We start from the raw sequence: 20758 nt of genomic DNA on the forward strand, positions 1-20758 counted from the left end.
AGTTTTAAATTCAACAATGTTATATATATTTTGTTTCAGCTCATCCATTTCAGTACCTTCAAAATACCATTGCTTATTTCACTTTCTCCAGTGCTTCCTGTTTCCGTTTCTCTTTTCCTAACCCTCTAACCTCAGGTAAAGTCTCCTTTATTATATTTTAGATGATTAGTTATTCTAGCACAGGCATGAGTGCAGTTCCATCCCTAACAGGTCACTAAGTCCCATGTTCTTCAAGGTATCACCAGTTTCTAGCCAACTGGTAAACTTGGCCTCTTTGTGCTTTTGAGTTCTGTTCTTTATTTCTATCTCCCTCTCTCCAGGGCCATCTAATTCAATCATTTTCAGAGCAGTTGGTATTGGTAGCTGGGCACCACCAGTTCTTCTGGCCTCAGGATCATCAAGGCTGATATTTGCTTGGTCCATAAACTCAATGATCCTTTACATTCATTCCTTTGTAACCGTTTGTGTTGTTGTCAGTTTGCTTCCACATGGGGAGATCTTAAAAAATACAATACTCAAGGCAGCCATATTTTACTGGTGAAATTAAACAATTTCGTTTTGGTTTTTTTAAAGACTTCAGGGGATTATCTTTTCTTTAAGGATTATCTCCGAGCAGTAGTTTCTGTGGTTCATTCATTATCTCTGACTATAGATAATCTGGATTCCATGAGAATTTGAAACTATGTTCTGCATTTCCGCTTTTAGATCAGAATTATTCTATGGAATCTGCTCAGTGTACTCAGCATAGGAATCTGCTTAGTGTACTCAGCATATCAAAATGCTCAGTAATGGTGTCAGGTACAATCCAGTTCTTATCTCAAACCAAAGGAGACAATTGTTCACAGATGCAATTAGCCACAGTGGTGCAATTGTTTTTTCCACTTCCTACCTTTCTTTCTTCTTCTTTTGCTGCAGGGAAAGAGACGAATTATCATTCCTTGAATGACCACTTGTAAGCTTTTAAGATTCTAGTCACTACCTAATACCTAGGCAGTAAAGCAGAAATAGTAAACTTTATTGGGCCAATTAACAGTGATGCCCCATAAAACCATGACCCTAAAAACATGACCGCTTAATGAAGGAAAAATATCCCATGGAGTATTTGGTTGTACATAATAATCTCAGCATCTATTCTATTTTTTGAAATTTCTATGAATGTACCTATCATACAACTTTTGCTAATCCACTTTTTTCCAGATGTATCACTTATTGGCAGTAATTACTTTAATTTTGTTAAATTCCCACCTTTAATCAATTTGATTTTCCATTATCATAAACTCAACATTTATGCTCTCTAATCAACAACCATCCTTTCCACTACATGTAGCCCTGGGGAACCAGTAAGAAGTTCTCTATACATTTGCCTATTCTTCTCTCTTTTATGTAAGTAAGATCATACAGTATTTTCCCCTGTGTGATGGACTTATTTCACTTGGAATAATGTCTTCAAGCTCCATCCTTGGTACAGTATGCATCAAAAGCCAAAAACCTCAGGGATAAGGGAACAATAAGAGGTCTAAGATTGATGATGAAGAAGGTGTAGAATGCCTGGTGGGGTTTGATCAAGTACAATGCAGTGGAGAAGTGCAGGGAGCTGAATGAAGGTTGAGCATGATAGTGGGATGGGAGGAAAGTAAAAGAGGAAAGAATTAGGAGTCAAAGAAATGTATTGAGCTATAAATATAGGCATGTACTTATAGGCATGTATATATATTAATATATAATGATAGGAATATAAGTCTGTGTACATATATTTATATGTTAAGTATTAAAGTAACAGATGGCTATTGGGTCTCTACTCAAGCCCTTGATCAATGCAAGAACTCTTTATTTTAATAACCTGGCATTCTGTGATGCTCACCAGCCCAACGTGATTTCTGAAGACAAAATGGGTGCATAAGAAAATATGGTAAGAAAATAGATGGTGCCTGGGCAATGGATTGGAATGATTAATGTATTTAAACTCCTGCCCTCGGGGATTGGGTGAGAAACAACAGAAATGTGGGTGAAGGAAGACAGTGGACAGTGGAAGATATGCAAATAACAATTATTTATAATTTATCAAGGGTACATGAGGGTGGGAGGGTACACATTTTCACCCATTAACCCTTTTAATCTATGGGAACATTTTTCAGGCCCAGGAAGTAGAGGCAGCACTTTTCCCCTCTTGGCTAATGTGACTATTGCCACAAATTGTACAAATATTCTTTTTATCATTATTAAGAGAAAGTTTCCATCACATAGAATTCACTGTGGTGACCATTTAAAGGGTACAATGCAGTGAGTTTCAGCATAACCAATGACCAGTGACATTAGATAAATGATCAAGGATTTCATACTAGCAATCATTGCTGGTAATTCTGAAATGTTTCAGGTGACACTCAGTGTGCATGTATGTACGAGAACTGGCAAGTGACACTGCTGCCTCAGCCCTCCAGAGAAAACGATCTAATTCAAGTCTCTTGATTTCACATTTCTCCTATTATCCACCCTAGGCTGCGAGTGGGGCTGGGGAGGTTAAGGACTGGGTTAGTGGGCCTGCGTGTGGATGTCCCGGCCCCAGAGGTACAAATCCAGTGCTATTACCATATGCCCCTGGAATATGGGCCAAGGGTTGGGTAGAGATGGAGAGTTGAGTTAGAAGACTGAGACCACATAGCAGTGGAGCTAGAAGGGAGGGAGAGAAGGAGACCTGGGAGTAGAGCTTGATCCAGACAAACTTTTGCGTCTCCCTTCAATTCATTCTGTTCAATGTTAGCTGTAAAAGTCATTCTTCTGCAATTTAAAGAATTCCCTCTTTGTTCTGTGTTCAGGTGTGTTTGTTTTAATTTTGAAAAGGGGTCTCAGCTGTTGGGGACCTGAGACTGATTAGCTTTGAGGCTCTGTAGGGTTCTCCTTGCTGCTGTAGATTTGACAATGTGTAACCTCAACCAACACCTTTAAATTTCTTTCTTAGGACATCCACTGTGACTCTGACCTTCCCATCGTATGTGCTCTCAGCCTGGTGAAATTTGGCCACATCTGGTTCCATTTTCAGCAGTTCTCCCACAGGGGAAATGGGGCCCATTTGCAGAGACATGTTCTATGAGTGGCCTCATCATCGGACAATACATCTGCCAAACAATCTCCAGTGACATTCCACTATCCATATAAATGGCATCCACAAGCAACTCCAAATTATCCCCACTGGCCCTTGAAACGCCTCTTCATTCTCTTCACTCTCCTCAGTACCCCTAAGCTGGAATCCATTCCTGGCATTCCATTTTTCTCAAACTGAAACTTCACAAAGTCCTTAATCATGTGGAATAGCTCCAGAGACCTGGCCTCAAAGTAGTTATAGTAGTCATACTTTATAGTGAATATCATTAACCAGGATCCTTGAGGAATGTTGCCATGGGTCTTCATAATGGTGCTTGGTTATGTGACCATCCAAAAGTACATCTATCAGGAACTTTTAGTGCTGGTTACAATCAGTGACAATGTTGTAGTAATAGTAGACATGAATAGACACCGGGAGATGAGCCTTTTTGAAATTATGGTTGGTTTTTGTTTCAAAATTCTAGATACTGATTCAAGGTTTTATTTGCATCTGGGTGATTGCTTCGAATGAAATCTTCAAAAAGCTATACTCCCGGTCCATAAACAACAAGGAATGTGGATTGGCCCTCAAGGCACAGCTGAAAAGTTCTTTCGATGTCTGGTGAACCTCCCTGAAAGTACACATTTTCACCCATTAACCCTTTTAATCTTTGGGAAACATTTTCAGCCCCAGGAAGAAGAGGCAGCACTTTCAGAATGATGCTGGTTTAGTAGCATCCGACCAGGACCTCCATGCTGTGTGCTATGTATTATCTGTGATGCACTGTGTATTAGTCTGGGTACTTTAAAGAAACACATTCACAGAAACTCATGTATAAGAGAGTTTTATATAAAGGTTAAGTGCACATCAGGAAAACATCCCAACCCAGTGCTGCCCAAGCCCACAAGCCCAACATTAACCCATTAACCCATATGTCCAACACCAATCCACAAAGTCCTCCTCCATCTCACAAAACAGACGCAATGGCAATGATGCATTCTGCAAGAGGAAAGCCGAGTCAGTGAATGTGTAAGCATCTCAACGTTGGCAGAGGTCTCCATACGGGTACTCCAGCACCCAGGGCTGTATCAGGGTAGGTCCTTGTGGCTTCTCCTCAGGGATGTCTTTCCGGAAGTGAGCCTTGCCAGCTGAAGCAGGGAACTGGCTAAGGCAGCTGCACCCTGGTCTGACCATCAGAAAGCAAGAGACCAGAGGACTAGAAAGGTGAGGCTCACTGAGCCATTTATCCCTCTGCCCTTCAATTAACCCCACATGTGTTTATTGGCCAGGTTGGCACAATTAACTAACTACCTCACACTGTTTGTGTGCAAGTTGTATGATAAGAACTGCATATCTCAACCACACAGCTTTCCTCTGAGGAGTTCCAGAATCTCACCAGGAAGCCACCCCCTTAAATGGCTTTGCTGGGGTCTAGATAGCACATGGTGTTCCAGGAGCTTTGGTCAAAATCTTTAAAGTTGGGTGAGAATGCCGACTACACAGGGGAGGTTTCAGAGAGGCATTTTACGATAGTTACATAATCCCATGTCAACTTGAGGGTATTAAGATTGAAGGGGTGGAGGCTTGCCTGTCAATCAGGTCACAGCCTGATGATGCCTCTTTGTGGGCATGGTCTTCTCATGAGGATTCTGGGAGCTTCCTCTCTCCTCTTCCCATGGACAAGCCACACCGATGCTTGCTGAGCTCTGTGAGTACTTCTCTCTCTCTCTGTACTTCAACTTTCTGTGGAAGAGCCACCTCAGAGAGTGGGAGGAGCCATATGGAGACCTGTGCCAGTTCTGAGATGCTTCCACTACCACTGGATCCTCAAGACTTTTTACCCACTGGCCTGTGATCTTCCTGCATTTGGCATTATTGCATGTGCTGTGTGAGTATGAAGATGAATTTATAGACTAATATCAGACATATGGGCTAGTATTGGACTTATCGACTTGATCAGGACTAGGCTGGGATGTTTTCTCAATATATAATTGCTACTTGATATAAAGCTCTTTCTTATACATATGTACTCCCTGGATTTGTTTCTGTAGTCAATCTGACCTAACACACAGTGGTTGATAAAGGAGAAAAAGAAATGTCTTCACAAAATGTCCTAATCCTATGAGCATGGTGTCTATTTATGAACTTGATATCTCCTCATTTTACTTCAGGAATTCATCTTCCTAGCCAGTCTCTTCCTTGTATGTCCTTCACATCAGGTCTTTCTTCGCCTTTCCCTCATGGCTGTTCATTAGCCACCAGTTAGTCTTTTATCATTTCATCATTTTTCCCTTTTGCTTGTGCTACTTTTGTCCTGATTTCCTGCATCACCAGGGGGAACCCAATTCACAAGGGTATGGAATATTGACACACCACCTGGCTGGGCAGTTCCTTCTGTTTTCTAGGGTGATGTAGATTACAGATGCTGGCCTTTTCTGCTACCCATATTTTACAGAGTGCCTTTAAGCAGCATGATGGCACAGGAAGTTATAAATTGGGTTCCTAACCACAAAGTCAGCCGTTGGAAACCAGTAGCTCCTCTGAGGGAAAAACATGAGGCTTTTTCTCCTCTAAAGAGTGACAGTCTCAAAATCATACAGGGTCAGTTCCACCTTGTCTTTAAGGTCACTGTGAGAACAGACTTGATGGCAGTGAGTATGGCTTGGTTTGGGTTCATAAGCATCAAAAAAATGAAAAATATCACATAGAAGAAGCACACCAGTCTGTGGGATCATGAGGTGTCAATCAGAAGAAGTATCAGACACTCAAAAACACACAATCAACTCAATGTGAAGGAGATGGATGCAATGGGGACCCAAATAATTGGACAGTCCCTCTCAGAAGGGCCACAGAGAATGGATGATAAATCCAGGGTGTGGTACAACACCGATGAGTCACATAAATATCATCTAGTTCTTCAACATTTCCCCCTCTTACTATTAAGGTATTAATTTGTTCTACCTTAATAATCATGCTAGATTTATGCATGCTCATTTGCAGATGTAAGATTGTACAGTCCATGAAATCCAAGATAGATAACCCTTCAGAAACAGTAACAGGAGTAACAGTTGCCTGAGGCAATGGGAAGAGGAGGGAAGGTTGGGTACTTGATAGCATCAATGATTGTATAACTCCTCTACAGGGGACTTATCAACAGAATTATATGTGAATGGATATATATAGGATTGTATATGTCAACAAAACTTCAATAGTTAAAATATATACAATATGTCAAAAGAAAAAGTGCAACACAGAAAATGTAGTGGTGACTTTCTTTAAAAGGAGTCACCATGTGATCAGGAGAGACCAGTACTGGTTAAAGACATGCTTTGTAAAGTTGGGGGACAGTGAAAACAAGGAATGTTCTTCATATGATAGATTGTTACAGTGGCTGCAACAATGGGCTCATGCAGAACAATCGTGAGGATGGCGCAGGACTTGGCGGTGTTTCCTTCTGTTGTACATAGGGTTGCTGTGGATTAGAATCAATTCAACATCACCTAACCCCCACCAGCATTTCAAGCTTCTCCAAGTTAAATCCATCAATTCCTTGGAAGGATTAAAGGCTGAAAAACAAGTCTAATCAACTTCCCAGGACTACTAATTGGCTTACGTCTGATGTAAGTTTATTAGCATTCCCATCAAGAGATTTATTACTCGATAGATTTTTATTTGTTTTTAAATTAAGGTATACTATTATTTTGTTCTCGTTATAGTTACATGTTTTTGCAACTAGCCCTCAGTGCATAACAGACCAGTTGACTTTTAAATATTTGTGGAATCAAAATATATTTATTTCCTTTGCTTTTTGTGTACGAACTGTTGTGTATGTGCATTTCCTACCACCTTGCCACAACAATCTTTGGTTATGTTTTATTGTCCTACACAAAGGAGAGCTAGGGCTGCCTCTGTGAGTTTCTGAGACTGTAACTCTTTATGGGAGTAGAAAGCCACCAGCAGAGCTGGCAGGTGGTTTTGAACTACTAACCTACGGTTAAGCAGTCCAATGTGTAAAACAAAATTTTGAGTGCAGACTCTTAGCCACTAGGTACTGCACTGCCACCGTATTTTCATAACCTTGGGTGAATTTATTAGAAGTGAATGGGGGAAGGGGAGGAAAGAAAGCAAGGGATGAAAAAGGAAAGAAAGAATTTCCTAAAAATTGGAACCGATTACATGGAACTGTGTGTGACCTCCTCCCTGGGGGACAGACAACCGAAAAGTGGGTGAAGGGAGACGTCGGACAGGGCAAGATATGACAAAATACCCATTTATAAACTATCAAGGGCTCATGCGGGAGGGGGGAGCGGGGAGGGAGGGGAAAAATGAGGACCTAATGTCGGGGGTTTAAATGGAGAGAAAATGTTTTGAGAAACGATGTACAAATGCGCTTTACACAATTGATGTGTGTATGGATTGGGATAACAGTTGTATGAGCCCCTAATAAAATGTTAATAAATAAATAGATAAATAAATAAGTAAATAAATAAATAAATAGTAATGAAAATGTTTTAAAAAAAATTACCTTTAAACTCATGGCCATCACATCCATTTTGATTCATAGAGACTCTAGAGGACAGGGTGAATCTGCCCATATGGGTCTCTGAGACTGTAAGTCTTTATAGGAGTTGAAAGTCTCCTAAGAAAGTGGCTGGTGATTTCAAACTACTGACCTTGTGGTTATCAGCCCAACACATAACCGCTATGCCACCAGTGCTCCTCTTAAGAATCTCTGCTATGGTGAATCTTGATTCATGACTTTGCCTCCTTTGATGGCTGGTGTTCCAAATTTTGCCTTTTTTTTTTTGTTCAGTCTCATCTAGTGATGGTTCTTTTTTTAAAAAATCAGTTTACTGGGAGCTTTTACAGCTCTTATCATAATCCATACATACATACATTGTGTCAAGCACATTTGAACATTTGTCAAAACATTTTATTTCTACTTGAGCCCTTGGTATCAGTTCATTTCCCCTCTTTCCCTCATGAACCCGTGATAATTTATAAATTTCACCCCCCATGTCTTACACTAACCACTGTCTCCCTTCACCCACTTTTCTGTTGTAGATCATTGTGATCAGTTCCCCTTGATTCTTAACATGCACACTTCAATAGATTTTGATGAAAAGTGTGATGAGACCTTAGTTTTCTTCACTGTCCCCTTTATAATTTGATCTTTATTGCATCCTAGTCTCCATGTTAGCCTGATGTTACTCACAGTATAAGGCTGAGGAAGAGATCACATCGTTTTCAAATACAAATCCCTTCAATTTGCATTCTGGTATGAAAACATCTGATCTGTAGAGCTAGCCTTCACCATTTATGAACACATAGAAGTTGGCTCTCACTCCTTGGATGGCCAGCTCATACAGACCTTGAGGAATTAGATTGAATAGAGTGGAGGAAGCCCTGGAGTTGTACGGGATTGCATTTTAAACTGCTAACCACAAGGTCAGCAATTCAAAACAACCAGCCAGAGAAAGAGGAGATTTTCTACTCCCATAACGATATACAGTGCAGTTCTACGCTGTCCTGTGGGTTCTCTATGAGTCAGAATGCACTCGATGGCAGTGAGCTGAGCTGAATTGTGAGCGTGTTTTCATCTTGGCTCCCCAGTGGTACCATCTGAGTACATCTGCAGGAAGCATCACTGCTGGTTGAATAGCCTTGTGACAATTCCTTTCAACTGGCTTCTCTTAGGCTGTTCCCTACAGAAACACTGCAGCATGTGCACTCTTTTTTCAGAGAAAGCTCAAGAATGTTCTTGGAGAAGCATGTTAGGCATACATCCACTCCCTGTCCCATCTACTATCAAACAATCAGTGGTGACAGTACAACCATCACAATGATCTAATTCCGGGATATGTGCGTGTAGTTGCAGGAAACTCTTTAAGTGTTGGGCTTGTTCATTGCAACGTAGATGAATTAAACCCAACAGCTACTCTACAGGAGGAGAAGTCTCCCTGCTGTCCTCAAGATTTATGACCTAGGAAACCTTAGAGGGTCATTTTGCACCGGAATCAACTCATTTACAGTGAGTTTGGTTTCATTTCATTTCTTTATCTAATAAAGTAGACGTGGAAGCTAAGTGGTTAGAACACTGAGCTAACTAAATGCCATAGTCTGAACCTAGGAGAAAGACATGGAAGTTGTGTCCATAAAGATCTCAGCCTTGGAAAACTCATAGGAGCAGCTCTAATCTTTTCTATAGTGTTGCTGTAGTCAGAATTAATTCAACGGCAATGAGTTTAGGGTTATATTTTATATATATATATCACTCAACAAAGGCTGCAGTGAATTAGGAAGGCAGCACAAATTATTATTTAACATGTGCTGTTTGATCCTATGCCATGTAAATTCTACTCTTTAATATCCCTAGCATTGATTTCAATTTTGTTTTGGCAATTTAAATATTCTGTAAATCTTTCCTTATATCATCTTCTCATCATTTCATTCCATTGTACACATATTTTGCATAGGTTTTTATTAAAATTAGGCCACTATACTTATTCTTACTGAAGATTTCAATTTGTTTTCTAGAAATGTCTTATAATGTCTATTGCAAATCATTTAGGTAACTTTATTTTTCTTATAAATATTCATAACAATGTTTATATTTCCTGTGTGTGCAAAATTTTAAGAGCATCCTTATTTTCCTTAAATTTAGAATGGAGAAAGAGGTGTCCTGAATAACTTCCAGTGATAAGGCAATGGATTTCTCCTTTCCTGTCTTCACTGCCCATGGCAGGCCCAGACACATCCTCTTTTCAAAGTTAGCTTGAACAAGGGTAGCTATGTGTAGCTTGCACACAAATGGTTGGTATCTCAAACCCAACCTAAATTCACTGTCATTGAGTCAATACTGACTCATAGCAACCCTACAGGATAGGGTATTACTGTTCCCTGTGAGTTTCTGAGACTGTAACTGTTTACGGGAGTAGAAAGCCCCATCTTTTCCACAGGTTAATGTCTAGGTGAATCATAATGGCCCTAATGTTAGTGAGAGTGAGTGAAAAGTGTTTCCTCCACTCACCTGTTTGTAGACCTATTGTGGTGGCTTGTGGAGTGATGGGATACTAGAAGGTATGCTATTGGTATTTCAAATACCGGCAGAGTTAACTATGACAGACAGCTATAGCAGAGCTTCCAGACTAAGACACCCTTGGAAGGAAGGTTTGGCTACTTCCTTCTCCAAATTAGCCAATTAAAGCCTTATGGATAACAGTAGAAAAATGTCCAACTCCTTTGTTCTGGGGTCATCTTCACCAAGTACCAGTCACTGAAGAAGGACATCATGCTTGATGAAATAGAAGGTCAGCAAAGCTGTGGGCAACATTCAGAAAGAGGGATTGAGATTATAGCTGTAATGATGGGCTTAAACATGATTGTGAAAGTGATGCCAAAAGAGGCAACATTTTTTTCCCTGTTATACAAAACCCTGTTGACATGAGTTAGAGTTACTGTGTAGACACTAACAGCAAAGTGTGTCTTACAGCAGGATACCACTGTGATGAAGTAGGATGTTCACTTATCTTGGAATCTGGTTCTCTATCACTCTACCAGGGTCAAATAGAAAGAAACCCATAAATTCCTGAACTAGAAATACATTATATTTGTGGACAAATTCCTAATGATATAACTCTAGCTCCTATTGTCGCTCTGTCCAAACACACATATTCATGTGGACACACCTGCTTTCCTTCCCTATTTTTTGTATGCTTTCAGTCCTAGGATGAATATAAAGGGATGAATATGAAATATAAAGTCAATATGGAATTGGGGCAATATATTCCTTGTATCCCTGGAGAAATACCTACCTGGTCTTCTGTTGCAGACAGAGAGGAAAAGGTGAAATAGCATGCTACTGTATTTCTTTGCCTGGTTCATAAAACACTGCTTGCTAAACTACAAGCATATTTTTCTTAATCCACTTCCTACAAATGGGTAGTATTGGGAAATTCCAGACTTTGGAAACAGATTTCAACCAGTCTTCATTTTTTGGAGGTGTAAATTTTCATCTGTGTTCTGTTTCTTCATAGGTATTTTAGTGATAATTTGGAGAGGCTACAACAGAAGTTTCCAGTCAGATGCTCTTTAAGCTGAAAGGAGAGGGTGTGTTTTCTGTGTTCACACGTGTCCTGCAGCCAAGGTATGTTATCACGCTCCTTTTAGTTGTGTGGGTCCCCTCCCCCAATAAGATATTGATAGATTATAAAGCTGATAGATTGTTAAGTGATCAGATTCCCATGACTGTGTAAAGAACAATGCCTTTGGGTTTCCTTCTTTGTGCTGGATTTAATAAGACATGTGAGAGAGAAAATTAACACGTCATCATCTTGGGATTTTCAACACAAAGATAATTAGTGCCATACAGGATAGGCAATCTAATAGATAGCTCTAGTCACCCTTAAGGATAACTTTCATTGTTCAGGGTTCTTACCAGAAGTTGTGTGTGATCTGCTTGGTTAGGTGCTGGCTATTGATGAAAACCTAGAACATGACCTGTCAGAAAGATGGATGCCCTGATATACTCTGTATGTATTTACTTTATGGAATAACCTTTGCTCTTAAGTTTGGTTTGGCTTTCTAAACTTGAAAAAGAACAGGAACTGCGGTTCAATGAGAGAGCTACACACACACAAAAGAAAATGATTAGTGTCACAGGTGTTGAAAAGAACAAAACCAAACCTGTGTTAAGTGGACCCACACAGTCCAAGCCTGTATTGTTCAAGGGTCAACTGTAATGGCAGGTGTGTGTGTGAATACAATTAAGTAAATCCGTACATAGGAAAAAAAACAAAGTGAAAAATTCTTCATCAGCGTAACTCATCTGTGGGATGAAGGGGGAAACCAGCAAGAGAAGTCCTGAGGAATTCTCACAGGAACCATTCATTTCACTTTGTCTAGAAAAGATACATCACTTTTCTAAAGCAACGCGACAGGACAAAACCAAGAATCTTTAAACACGCACACCTTTGCACCCATAGATCACCATTGGCTTACTCATAATACCTCAAACAGATGTCTAACCTCTACTGGCTTATTCTGAGTAGTATAGGAGAGAGTTGAGAGGACATGTAGACTTTTAGCATTACCAAAATACAGGACTATGACAATATTTCAACTAGAAACAGAGAAATAAATTGAATGGGAATGACTTTATTTAAACCTATCCAAGACCACTGTTATTTATTGTACAAGGCCACATTCTCGTACTTAGCCTTGGGAGTTATGCATTATTTTGGCTCATCTTATCTGGCCTCTCCCTGCTCTTCTCCACCTAACATTCTACTTCCTTTTTCCTGCTCTCCCTTTAAATCAGTACTGTCCTATAGAACTTTCTATAATAAGAGAAATATTTTATTTTTCTGTTACCCATTCAGGCAGGTCAGAGTGATTACTTCTATTGAGTCCTTAAAATGTGACTAGTGCAACTAATAAATGAAATTTTTAATTTTATTGAATTTTAATTATATTTTTGTAGCCATATGTTATATTGGATGACCAATTTATGTAATATTTCAACATTAATAACATCATGTGGGAAGATTAGACATGCAGAATATCAACAGCACCCCAAACCTACTGCATCTAAATTTACCCTTTCTCCAGATCCCTGGATGATTTTCGTGTTCTGTAAAGTTAAAGAAGCGCGGCTTTAGGCATATATTGATATATAAAAATCAAGTAGAGTCATCGCATTTGTTATTATTAGGTGAGTTCAAGTCACTTGTGTCTCACAGCAAGCCTACATTCCACAGTCCAAAACACTGCTCAGTCCCGCACCATCCTCAGAACCGTTGCTAGGTTTCAGCCCATTGATGCAGCTAGTGTGTCAATCCATCTCATTGATTGGATTCTTATTTTCCATGGACCGTCTACTTTATCACGCATTGCATCATTTCTAGGGACTGATTTCCCCTGATAACATAAATACGCGAGAAATCTTCCCATGCCTGCTTCCACATTTTTTATGCAGAGTGGCTCATTCTTCTGGTTGTCCATAGTCTATCCAGTTTTCTTCAACACCATAATTCAGAGTTATCAGTCCTAAGTAGTCTTTATTTTCTGTCTAGTTTTCTCATTCATCTGAGGTGATAGACTTTAGTTATCTTTTCTTTTCAAGTCTATAAAGAAGTCTTTTGAAACAAGCTTGTGCAAACCATTGCTTGATTTTCTGATTACGGATTGCATTAGTGCTGCCTGTGATCAAAACAAAATGAAATCATTGACAAACTTGTCTATGTTTATTGTGATGTTGCTAATTGGTCCAGTTAAAAAGATTTTTGTTTTCTTTATGTTGAGCTATAATTCATGTTGAATGTTTGATTTTAATCAGTAGGTATATTAAATGCTCATCACTTTCAGCAAGCATAGATATGTCATCTGCATATCACAAGAGTTTTTTTAAATAAATAGTTTTACTGACATGTAATTCACATATCATACAATTTGATTGTTTGATCATATTAAGAAGAATTGTGCAATCATCACCACAATCAAATTCAGAACCTTTCCTTGTTATACTCATTGTTGTTAGCTCCCCATTTCCTCTGAACCTCCCTTGTCATGCCACTAGGTAATTGTTTATCCAGTTATTTCTCTATAGATTTATCTATCTTAGATTCTACATACAAAAAAACTCATACAAAACACTACCTGGAAGCAAATAAAGAAAAAAACCCCAAAGCTATGACAAAACAAAACAGAGCTAAACCTCAAAATAGAAAATATTAAAAGATTTCTAACAACGTTAAAGTGACTCAAAAGGGAACTCAAATGATAATGAGACTCCTTCCAATCCTGAACCAATCGTCTTCATCTCCAAGCAGGCGCCATCCAGTTGATTATGAATCTTGGGAATGCCATGTGCTTCAGAGTGGACCTGCACTCCATTGGGCTTTCAATAGATGGGATATGATGGCAGTAGAGCTCCTGATTATTCTTCATGGCACCCATGGGTGTATCTAAACAGATAACCTTTCTGCTGGTGTTTGAGCAGAAACCATTTGGGTCAGTCAGGACTTCTTTAGAAGCTAAAAAATAAAAATGCAAGTGACTCAGAGTGACATAAGCTTTTGATTATACAACTAGGTATCAAGGGCAGATTTCATTTTTATTTCCAATCAGAAGAAAATTCTTCTTAAGAGACTGAGTCTGGAAGAAAACTCCAAGTACTAGGCTTAAAAACAACAACAATAAATAGTCTGGTAGAAGACCCCAAACAAACAAATATATCGATGCAAATGATGGGGTTGGAGTGGAGACCCAAAGTCCTTCTGTAAACATTTGGACATTTCCTCACAGAAAGGTCACAAAGAAGGAATGAGTCAACCAGGGTTCAGCATAGCTCCGATGGAACACACAACATTCATCTAGTTCTTTAATACTCACACACACACCCATGCCCCCATTATCATGTTCCCAGTTCTACCTTACAAATCCTGCTAGACCGGAGCATATACACTGGTACAGGTAAGAGCTGTCGACACACGGGATCCAGGACAGATAAACCCCACAGGAACAGTAATGGGAGCAGCGATATCATGAGGGCAGGGAGAAGGTGAGTGGAGAAACGGGAACCAATGAAAATGATTGACATATAACCACACCCTAACAGATAACCCCACAGGAACAGTAATGGGAGCAGCGATATCATGAGGGCAGGGGAAGGTGAGCGGAGAAACGGGAACCAATGAAAATGATTGACATATAACCACACCCATCCTTCAGGGGAACTAACAACAGAAACATGGGCAAAGGGAGACAGCGAACAGTGTAAGATATGAAAATAATGATAATTTATAGTTTATCAGGAGTCCACAAGGGTGGGTGGGAGAATGGAAAAAAAAGAGAATGTGATACCAAGGGATCAAGCATAAAGAAAATGTTTTGAAAATGATGATGGCAAACATGTGTACAAATGTGCTTGATACAATTTATGTATGGATTGATATAAGAGCTCTAAGAGCCCCCAATAAAATGAATTATTAATAAAAAAATAATCTGTTAGTACATTCCAAGTCAAATAGGTGAAGAATATTGCACAGGTAGTTTCCATGTTTTCCTTGGCTACTTCCTACTGTCATCTAGAGTACAGATGAGATAAGAGAGCTGGCACATTTCTATCCGGTGGAGGAAAGGTATCTTTCTATAAACAAATCTAAAGTATAGGCATTGGGTTAAAAACAACAACAACAACAACTCCATGGGGAGACCATGATCCAGCATTTTATGTCTCAGATAAATTCCTGGATGAAATAGAAGTGTTTCAAAGGCTATAGATATATTTGAAGTAGTTTATCTTTGGATGATACAAAAAATAATTTAGAACAACAATTAAGGATTGTTTTATCTTTTTTTTTATTTGTCACATTTGGGGAAAAAAATCATTCCTTTGATTTAAAATTCAGGGCAAATTTCTAAGTTATGCTTTGAGTCTTCTATTAACACAATATGGAAAGATCTGAAATTTTAACTTTAAAAATATTTTGACATTATTATTCACTTTACTGTTCAGTCTATTGCTTTAATACCATCAGAAAGGAGAAAATCTAGGGATGTTCAGTAACTAAAAAGGAAAGGCATACAAATGATCCATTTCCAAGAAGTATAAAATACTCCTTATTGAGACCATGTTGGTAATTCAGGGGCTGGAGTGAATCGGTGAGGGATAGAGATGCTGGGGGTGGTGTGGGAAAGTAACACTGAGGAAAATATGAGGACTACATTCCCTAACTTAGAGGGAATCTGGAAAGCTAGGATTCCATGGTGGGAAAGCTACCACTTTGGTTAAACTAAAGATGAAATCCAAGTACATTTTCCTGTTTTAAATGTCGTTCCCAAAGATTCTCCCCTAATAGCTATGCTGCCTTAAAGTGAGCACATGGTTGACTTTATCTCTCTACAGAAGCAGACATACTGTTGCTATCTCCTCCCACCATGTCACCCAGCCCACCACCACTCCCATACCTTCCCCCAATAATGGATGGTCTGGGTGACCTTACCCCCCGAGTCTGGATTCAAAATACTTGCCATAGATCAAAATGTCAGCTTGGCTGCATTAATATTGTCATTAATTTTGCCTTGGCAGCTTTCAATGTATGGAAAGTAACCATGTTGACCCTGTAGCTCTTTGGAATTTAATACATAAAACAAAAGGGGGATTTGTGGGAAACAGAAAGGTTATTCCCCAGGATGAACCCCCGTATTATATGCCAAACCTAAGATGCTGCTTGCCAATACATGGTCAATGATCATACACTTGGAGTTTAACTGCTTAAAGGTTATCTCCCTGAGGGTTATCAGCCATCTGGAGCAATCAGAACCTATAGTTTGACCCACCCTAGGTGGAGCCCACTCCCTTCTGATAGGATAGTGGATTGTTCCTCTGAAGGAGAGCCCAAAGACTAAGGTCAAGCCAACTCAGGGAGGACCAAAGTTAGGCTGCTATCTTGATTTTAGATTCACCTGTTTTGTCACATGTATACCCCTAGTGGATCCCCTTCATATTGCACGTACACCCCTATCTCGTCCTCTTCCTGTTGCATGAATGCCTGTTGTACAGCCCCTTCCTGTTATGATGTAACTAGGGGGCTTGCATGTCCTCTAAGTGTATATAAGCCATGATTGGAAATATATCCACTCTCTCTGCATGGATCTGATTGCTGTGATCATGGCCATCTGGGAGGTGAGCAATTGTATTCTTTATCTTGTCTGATATCTCTTTAAGTTTACCCCTCAATTACACAACCATCCCTTGGACTCATTCAATTGTTGGGGCTAGTATGTGTGTTAATCCAGGTGGACTAGAGAAACAAATTCATAAACACACAAATGTGTATGAAAAGAAGGCTTATATACAAGAGCAATTGAATATTGAGAATACACCCCAGCCCAGTCCAGATCAAGCCCATAAGTCCAATATTAGCCCATATGTCCGATACCAATCTATAAAATCCTCTTTAGACTCATGTAACAATGATGCCAAATGCAGGAAGATCACAGGTCAGTGGCTGCAAAGTCTTGTGGATCCAGGGGTGGTAGAAACATCCCAGCACTGGCAGGGGTCTCCAGGTGGTTCTTCCAATCCCCAAGGCATGGGTCTATCAGCGTAGTGCCATGTGTCTTGTCAGTAGATTGTCTCTCAGGGAGTGAGGAGAGAGAGAGTCTCCTGCCTCCAAGGAGGAAATACAGGAAATCCAAGAATCTTCAGGAGAAGGCCATGCCCACACAGAGGCCTCATTGGCTATACAATGACTGACAGGCTAGACTCCACTCCTTCACTCATAATACTCTCAAATTGACAGCATATTATATAACTACCACAGTCCTGTCCCCCACAGGATAGGGGTGGGGGACATATATAAAATGTTAAAATGGAGGAGGGTTGTTTTCATGATATTCTGTGCCTTTTCCCCCTTCCTTTCTTTCCTCGTCTTCTTTTCTCTTTTATTCCTCTCCCTCCTCCCGCTCTCTCTTTCTCCTTATATTCATCCCTCCCTCCCCTGCTCCCTAACTTCCTCCCTTCTTTTTCTTCCTAGTTTTACTTCTTTAAATGGACTCAACTCAGCTCAATTCAACTCACTGCCATCGCATGGATGCCGCTTCATAGCAACTCTCTAGGGTGGGGTAGAACTATTCTTATGAGTTCATGAGACTATAACTCTTTAAGGGAGCAGAAAGCCCTGACTTTCACCCAAAATGAAACATTAATTTCCTGAAAATTAAGAATGGAGTGGATAGAACAATGGGGGACTTGGAACAACCGGATAAACTGCAGGGCTATATAGTATGTATTTTGGAGATTTCTCAGTGCATCTACAGTCTGCTTTCAGTTCTGTTTCAAAGAGGCATAGTTTATCATCTCCAGGAAGCTATGTTGTTTTTGTGTTTAGGTGCCAGTGAGTGGGGTCCCACTCATAGTGACCCCATGTACAACAGAACAAAATATCTCCCATTCCTGCACTGCCCTCACAATTGTTCTTATGTTTGAGTCCATTGTTGCAGCCCCTGTGTCAATCCATGTAGTCAAGGGCCTTTTCCTATGCCCCTCTACTTTACCAAGCACTATGTCCTTCTCCAAGGACTGGTCTCTTCTGACTGCATGTCCAAATTACACGAGACAGCGTCTCACCGTCTGTGCCTCTAAGAAGCATTCTGGTCGTATGTATGTCTAATCATCTGTTTGAGTTTTTAGGGTTTGGTTTTTGGTGTTTTTTTTTGCCATATCATGGTATTTTCAGTATTCTGCATCAACACCATAGTTCAAAAGCATTACTTTTTCATTGGTCTTCCTTATTGTGTTCGAGTTTGTTCTCTAGAGAAACAAAACCACACACCTATGATTATTTATATATATAAAGATAGGGTTATATCGTGAGAAGGAATATAACAGCTAATTAGTTCACACAGTTGTACAGAGGGCCCAGTTCAACTCATTTTTATGGAACAGTTAATATTCTGAAGGTCCTTCTGCTAGTCCAAGGTCAAGGAAGCAGACACTGGAGTCTTCCCTCAGGCAGGACAAGTAGAGTGGGCCTGCAGGCAGCCCACTAGTAGGATGGGAACTTTTCAAAACAGGTCTCCATGGAGTCTCAAGCTCTAGTGATGCACACACAGCTATGTGATATAAGGGTTGGTTCGGCCCAGAAGTAGTGCAGCACAGGACTAGTTCAAGCAGCAACATGCCGGTCTGATCACCACGGAGAAAGAGAGAAGGAACTGGCCTCAGAAATCATTTATCTCAGTCACCATCCAGTCAAATTATGACCTTATCAAACTCTTGTTCCTACTGAAACCTAGTTGGCATAATAAGCCTAATGATTGCACTTATTCAATGTGCAACTTTCATATCTGACTTTAACCATTTTAAATTAACCCTTTCATTAGCAAAAACATGCTCAAAATTTTCTCATACAAAACAACAGCATTAACAATAATAATTAAATTGTTATTTAACATTATGCATAATTCTAACCATGACCTCATTTCTCTTGTTTGTTTCATAGTTAAATTCACTGGGGGAAATATAGGCATCTTGTAAATGTAGCTCTAGTTGATAACATCTAGTTGTTACACTTCCCTATTTAAGGCATATTCTGTCACTGAAGTTTATAATTAATTTCAATTCTAATCAGCATTTTCCAACTGTGGTCCTTCTGGCTTCTGTTTTATTTTATACTTTTGGCTTACTCTTTTATAGCTTTCATCTCCTTTGACTCCCCTGACATATTACTCCCTGTTTTCGTTTGCATTTTCTGAATGGGTTCAATCATTCTTTCATATGTATTCCTCTTAATCTGCTCCTTTAAAAAATATTGTTAAAAGACTGAAATTCACTTTTTTTGTTTGTGTTTGAGGGTTGGGGGTCCTTTCTTTAAGCGTTTAATGGTTTGTACGCCTATATAGTTATGCACGAGTGGTTACTTCACCCTCAAACCAAGTAAGTGATTTTTACATCTCTGAATTATATGCTGCCTTCTCTGCTTAGTAAAAACCCTTCTCATTTATTTCTGTCTAAACACAAAATATCCTTTGCCTAGCATTTCTCCATCAGAATTAACGACTCATTTCTGTGGATCTCCATATCTTTATATTGCAGCACTCATTAAAATCTGAACGATATTATAAGGATTTGTGTATCTCTGTCTACTGCGCTAAATTGTGTATTCTTTAAGGATAGGCTATTCATATATGCATCTTTGTACCCCTCCCTGATAAACAGTGCCTAGCACAAAGTGAGCTTTCAATAATTCTTCATAGAACTGATACAACCCCTTGGACTGTGGCGAGGTTAGTATTCTTACTGTCCTATCCCACTCTCGGCTTGTACAATCACACTGCTCTATTTACTGGTCCACAGGCTTCATTTTACTGAGGCTCAACTCTCTGAAAATGGGGATGCACAGTTTGTATTGGCTTATTTTCAGAAGTCATCTACCAACTCTATCTTCCTAGTCCATCTTGATGTGGAAGCTCTGCTGTATCCTGCCCAACATCACAGCATTACAGCAAGTTCTACTAACAGTTTCTGCCCATGAGATGCTTTGGCTGGAAATTGAACTTGCACCTGCCACATGGAAGAAGAGAATTCTTCCAGGACCCTCACTGCTCTCTCCAATGTAGGTTCCAATGAAAGAACTGTGGCTCCTATAACAACATGGAAAGATTTCTTTCTCTTTGCATCAGTGTTATTGATACCTTTGATTTATTTCTGTGAAGTTTCTTGTGTATTTCATTTTATTTCTTTTAGGTGACACAATGACTGAACTAGTGCCATCTTTAAACACATTCAGTAATCAGGAGGTATTATTGTATGTTTGCAAGGTTTGTGTACCTCTTCTTGCCTCTAATTCTTCTGTCTTTCATTACTATTCTTAATTATGCCAATAAATCCCATGAAGAGACCACTCCGATTGTAAATTCTCTGTAATTATTATCTTTTGCACGTGCCACATACATGTAAATTCATAAAAATCTAAATATGCAATTGACAAGTTATTAATTATGGAACCGAAATTGGCTTCAGCCCTCATGTACATGAACTGCTACAGTAAGTGTTTCTGATGATGAGAGGTATTTATCCATCTAATAATTTCAATTAAACCATTTGAGATGTTGAATTTAAAACATTAATTTCCCCAGTCTTAGTTGTCTGCCCTTGGTAGCATGGGCATAACT

The 20758-nt window shown here is 39.5% G+C and overlaps 1 pseudogene; it reads right to left on the reverse strand.

The window, feature by feature from the left end:
- Positions 1-2843: 2843 nt before the first annotated feature.
- Positions 2844-20758, reverse strand: part of LOC101641470 — a 98140-nt pseudogene continuing 80225 nt past the window's right edge.

Source organism: Echinops telfairi, unplaced genomic scaffold (assembly GCF_000313985.2).
Source record: "Echinops telfairi isolate 266 unplaced genomic scaffold, ASM31398v2 ScPeMD7_1;HRSCAF=3_1, whole genome shotgun sequence".
In the NCBI taxonomy this organism is placed as follows: domain Eukaryota; kingdom Metazoa; phylum Chordata; class Mammalia; order Afrosoricida; family Tenrecidae; genus Echinops; species Echinops telfairi.